Below are 6000 nucleotides of genomic sequence, written 5' to 3' on the forward strand. Positions count from 1 at the left end.
CATGTTCTCTTTGCTTGAACGTCTCTTCCTTCCTCTCTTCGCCTGGGTGAGTCACGTTCTTCTTCCTGCTCTCCACTTAAACATCCCCTTCCCTGATCCTGTTGGACAGGGTTAGGTGCCCCCAACATGTGCTCCCAAAGCACCGTGTGTTTTTCATAACTGAGCTCTCATCCTAGAGTCTTATAATTACCTATTTATCTGTCTCCGCTTGAAAGCAGGTATTGTATCACATTACTTTGTCTAGATATTCGATAGATAACTATTGATCAAAGAAATGAATGAATAAATGGATGGATGCATTAATATGTTAAAAATGTTGAACTCATGCTTCTTATTGCATACTGTCCTGAATTCGTCTTAAGTGGGTTTTTTTTTTTTTTTTTCCTTGTCTTCACAGAATGCACTTGATGCGGTGGAGTTCTAGGAATTGGGAATTCATCTTAGCTTATCCAAAACCATGGCTTTCAGTTTTCTGGATGAAATATATCAAGCTCCTTTCCTTTAAGTCTTGATGTTTCCCAATGAAAAGATCCTGGTCTTTCTAAGGTGCCTTCACTCATGAGTCCACCCATCCTCTCCAACATGGCACCCAAGGCAACACAGTGGAAGGCTTTGAATGTCTAGCTGGATTTTAGTGTTTAGTATTCATCCCGTGGGTGATAGGGAACCCATGAAGGATTTCAGACAGGGGAGCAACATGTTCATATTTATGTTTTGAGTAATCTCTCTGGCAGGGTATATGAGAGCCTGAGGCCAAGGAAATCAGAAAGACACTGGAACAGTCCAGGCAAGAGATAATAAAGTCCTGGACCAGAGATAGGGTCATCAGTGAAGATGAAAAGGAAGAATCAAGAACCATTAAAGAGGTAAAAGTCTCCTGGACTTGATTAAATATGGATGTAATGGAGGGAGAAGAATCAGAGATGATTCCAGAGTTTCTAGTTCCCTGGTGGTGCTATCATCTGAGCTCAGGACCATAGAAAAGACAGCAAGCTCACCTGAAGATGTGTTCAGTTTAAATTGTGGACTGTCATAAGAAATGAAGGGAGTAACCACATCTGTATACACAGCTTCAGCATGCCTTGTGCATAGTAAGTGCTCAAATGTTTCTTGAATTGAACTGAAGGTGCCATACATCTCAGTTATAGATGTCTCTCTAATTTTCACTGTTAGTGGTGTGTCTTTTTTTTTTTTTTCAGAACAAATGGAGGAATTTTTATTTTTTATTTATCTTTTTTTTTTAATCATTACACGACGTAAACATCTTTGTGGCCCTTTACCAATTTCTTCCTACCCCCCTCTCCCTCCCCCTTTTCCACCTCTGGTAACCTCAGTTCCATTCTGTCCTTTTGAAGGTTCAAGGAATTATTGTGATTGTTCTTTCTTTCTTTTTTCTTTCAGTCCCGCTTATGAGTGAGGACATACAGTATTTCTCTTTCTGTACCTGGCTTATTTCACTTACCATAACACTCTCCAAGTTCATCCATGCTGCTGCGAATGGCAGAATCTCATTTTTTATGGCAGAGTAGTATTTCATTCTGTATATATACCACATTTTCCTGATCCAGTCATCCATTGATGGACGTTTAGGTTAGTTCCATCTCTTGACTATTGGAAGTAGGGCTGCAATAAATATGGGAGTGCAGGTATCCCTTCAACAAGATGATTTCCATTCCTTTGGGTATATACCCAGCAGTGGGATTGCTGGATTGTATGTCAATTCTATCCGTAGTTGTTTGAGGAACCTCCATACTGTATTTCATAAAAGCTGTAGTAATTTACAGTCCCACCAACAGTGCAGGAGGGTTCCTCTTTCTCCACATCCTTGCCAGCATTTGTTATACTCTGTCTTTTTGATAATAGCCAGTCTTACTGGCATGAGATGACATCACGATGTGATTTGAGTTTGCATTTCCCTGATGCTGAGTGATGCTGAGCATTTTTTCCTGTGTCCCTTGGCCATTTGTATGTCTTCCTTTGAGAAATGCCTATTCAGCTCCTATGCCCATTCCTTCATTGGGTTTCTTGTTTTTTCACTGTTAAGTTGCTTGCGTTCCTTGTATATTCTGGATATTAATCCCTTGTCAGATGTACAGTTTGTAACTATTTTCTCCCATTCTCTAGATTGTCTTTTCATTCTGTTAATTGTTTCTTTTGCTGTGCAGAAGCTTTTTAGTTTGATATAATCCCATCTGCTTATTTATTCTTTTGTTGCCTGTGCTTTTAGGGTCTTGTTCATAAAACCTTTGCCCAGTCCTACTTCCTGAAGTGTTTCCCCTATTTTTTCTCTTAGTAGTTTTATAGTTTCAGGTCTTATATATAAGTCTTTAACCCATTTTGAGTTGATTTTGATATATGGTGAGAGGTATGGGTCTAGTTTCATTTTTCTACATATGGATGTCCAATTTTTTTAGCACCACTTATCAATGAGGCTGTCCTTTTGCAAATGTATGCTCTTGGCGCCTTTGTCAAATATTAGTTGGCTATAAGTATGTGGGTTGATTTCCGGGTTCTCTATTCTGTTCCATTGGTCTGAGTGTCTGTTTTTATGCCAGTACCACGCTGTTTTGGTTACTATAGCATTTTGTATAATTTGAAGTCAGGTAGTGTAATGCCTCCAGCTTTATTTTTTTTTGCTCAGCATTACTTTGGCTATTTGGGATCTTCTGTCGTTCCATATGAATGTTAGGATTGTTTTTTTTCTGGTCTGTGAAGAATGTCATTGGTATTTTGATGGAGATTGCATTGAATCTGTAGACCACTTTGGGCAGTATGGACATTTTCAAATGTTAATTCTTCCAATCCCAGAGCATGAAATGTCTTTCCATCTCTTTGTGTCTTCCTTAATTTCTTTCAGCAGTGATTTATTGTTGTGATTGTGGAGATCTTTCACCTCTTTGGTTAAATTTATTCCTAGGTATTTTATGTGTTTGGTGACTATCTTAAATGGGCTTGCTTTTTTGATTTCTTTTTCTGATAGTTTGTTATTGGAGTATAAAAAAGCTATTGATTTTTGTGTGTTGATTCTGTATCCTGCAACTTTACTGAAATCATTTATCAACTGTTAAGAGTTTTTTGGTAGAGTCTTTAGGCTTTTCTATATATAGGATCATGTCATCTGCAAACAGAAACAGTTTGACTTCAACTTTTCCAATCTGGATACCCTTTATTTCTTTCTTTTGCCTGATTGCTCTGGCTAGTACTTCCAATACTATGTTAAATAGGAGTGGTGAGAGTGGGCATCCTTGTCTTTTCCCTGATCTTAAGTGAAAGTCCTTAGCTTTTCCCCATTCAGGATGGTATTGAGGATAGGTTTGTCATATATAGCTTTTATTGTGTTGAGATAATTTCCTTCTATACTTAATTTGCTTAGAGTCTTCATCAGGAAAGGATGTTGAATTTTGTCAAATGCTTTTTCTGCATCTATTGAGATAATCATATGGTTTTGTCTTTGATTTTATTGATGTGATGTATCACATTTATTGACTTGAATATGTTGAACCATCCTTGCATCCCTAGGATGAATCCCACTTGATCACGGTGTATAACTTTTTTTGGATGTGTTGCTGTATTCTATTTACTAACATTTTGTTGAGGGTTTTTGCATCTATGTTCATCAAAGATTGACCTATAGTTTTTTGTTGTTGTTGTATCTTTGTGTGGTTTTGTTATCAGGGTGATGCTGGCCTCATAGAATAAGTTTGGGATAATGGCTTCTGTTTCAATTTTTGGGAATAGTTTGAAGAGAATTGGTATTAATTCCTCTTTAAATGTCTGACAGAATTCAGGGTAAAGCCATCCAGTCCTGGGCTTTTCTTTGTTGGGAGACTGCTCATTACTGCTTCAATCTCGTTTGATATTGTTCTGTTCAGATTTTCTATTTTTTCTTGGTTCAGTCTTGGTAGTTTGTAGGTGTACAAAAAACTATCCACTTCCTCCAGGTTTTCGAATTTGTTGGTATATAGATTTTTATAATACTCTGTAATGATTCTTTGTATTTGTGTTGTATTGGTCATAATGTCTCCTTTTTCAGTTCTAATTTTGTTTTTTGGGTCTTCTCTCTTCTTTTTTTAGTTAGCCTAGCTAATGGCTTGTCCATTTTGCTTCTCTCATTAAAACAAAAAAACAGCTTTTTGTTTCACTGATGTTTTGTAGCATTTCTTGGGTCACTATTTCATTTAGTTCTGCTCTGATCTTAGTTATTTCTTTACCTTACTAATATTTGGATTGGATTGCTCTTGTTTTTCTAGTTCTTTGAGGTGTAGCATAGGTCATTAATTTGAAATCTTTTTATTTTTTTGATGTGAGCATTATTGTAATAAATTTCCCTCTTAGTACTGTTTTTGCAGTATCCCATGGGATTTTGGTATAATTTGTCTTTGTTTTCATTAGTTTCATGAAATTTTTTTGATTTTCTGTTTAATTTCTTGTTGGACCCATAGGTCATTCAGGAACTTGTTATTTAATTTCCATGTGTTGGTATAGTTTCCAGAATTTCACTTGTTATTGATTTCTAGTTTTAATCTGTTATGGTCTTAAAAAATGCTTGAAATGATTTCAGTTTTTTCAAATTTGTTGAGACTTGGTTTGTGACCTAACATATGGTCTATTCTATTCTATACAGAATGTATATTCTATAGTTGTTGGATGAAATGTTCTGTAGATATCTGCCAAGTACAGTAGGTCTAAAGTATATTTTAAATCCTGTGTTTCTCTGCTGATTTGTTGCTTAGATGATCTGTCTAGTGCTAAGAGTAGGGTATTCAAGTCCCCTATGATTATCATATTGGGGTATATCTCTTTCTTTAGGCCTAATAATGTTTGCTTTGTATATCTGGGTGGTCCAATGTTGGGTGCATATCTATTTGTTATCATTATATCTTCTTGCTGGATGGACCCCTTTATTACTATATAATGGCCTTCTTTGTCTCTTTTGATGGATTTTGGTTTAAAGTCTGTTTTATCCAATACAAGAATAGCTACTCTTCATTTTTGGCTTCCATTTGTGTGGTATATCTCTTTCCATCCCTTCACTATTAGTCTGTGTGTGTCTTCACAGGTGAGGTGAGTCTCTTGAAGGCAGCATATCATTGGGTCTGGCTTTTTAATACAATGGGTCAGCATATGACTTTTGAGCAGGGAGTTTAACCCATTTCCATTATGGGTTGTTACTGAAAGGTATTGTCTTCTGGTGTTTTATCAATTTTCATTCGGGTGTTTTAAAAATCTTTTGTTCTTTTCTTCCCCTTTTATTGTTTGTCTTTGATGTTTGTTGATTTTGTGAGGTGGTAAGATTAGTTTCTTTATCTTTCTCATTTGCATTTTTGTTTTTCCAGTGGGTTCTGTTCTTTCTTGTGTATTTATGGTACTGATTGTCATTTTTCAGATTTCAGATGCAGGACTCCCTTGAGGTTTTCTTGCGGGGCTGGGCTTTTGGTGGTGAACTCCCACGCCTTTTGTTTGTCTGGAAAATACACTAATTCTCCCTCATTTCTGAAGGATAGCCTTGCTGGGTATAGTATTCTTGGTGGGTAGTTTTTTTCTTTTAGTATTTTGAATATATTATCCCATTTTTTTCTGGCCTGTAGAGTTTCTGCTGGGAATTCTGCTCTTAGTCTGATAGGGGCTCTCTTATAGGTGATGATACTTTTCTCTTGCTGCTTTTAGGATTCTCTCTTTGTCTTTGAGCTTTGCCAGTTTGACTATAATGTGTCTAAGAAAAGATCTTTTTGAATTGAATCTGTTTGGGGATCTTTAAGCCCCCTTGATCTAAAGGCCCATGTCTCTCTATATACCTGGGAAGTTTTCCATTATTATTTCACTTAATAGTTTTTCAATGACTTTTTCTTTTTCCTCCCCTTCTATAATACCCTTGATTCGAATGTTTGTGCACTTAAGATTGTCAGCTAGCTCTCTTAGATTTCCTTAATTTTTTAAAATTCTTTTTTACTTTTTTTGTCTGCCTGGGTTATTTCAAAAAGACTATCTTCAACATCAGAA

This window comes from Cynocephalus volans, chromosome 15, assembly GCF_027409185.1.
Source record: "Cynocephalus volans isolate mCynVol1 chromosome 15, mCynVol1.pri, whole genome shotgun sequence".
In the NCBI taxonomy this organism is placed as follows: Eukaryota; Metazoa; Chordata; class Mammalia; order Dermoptera; family Cynocephalidae; genus Cynocephalus; species Cynocephalus volans.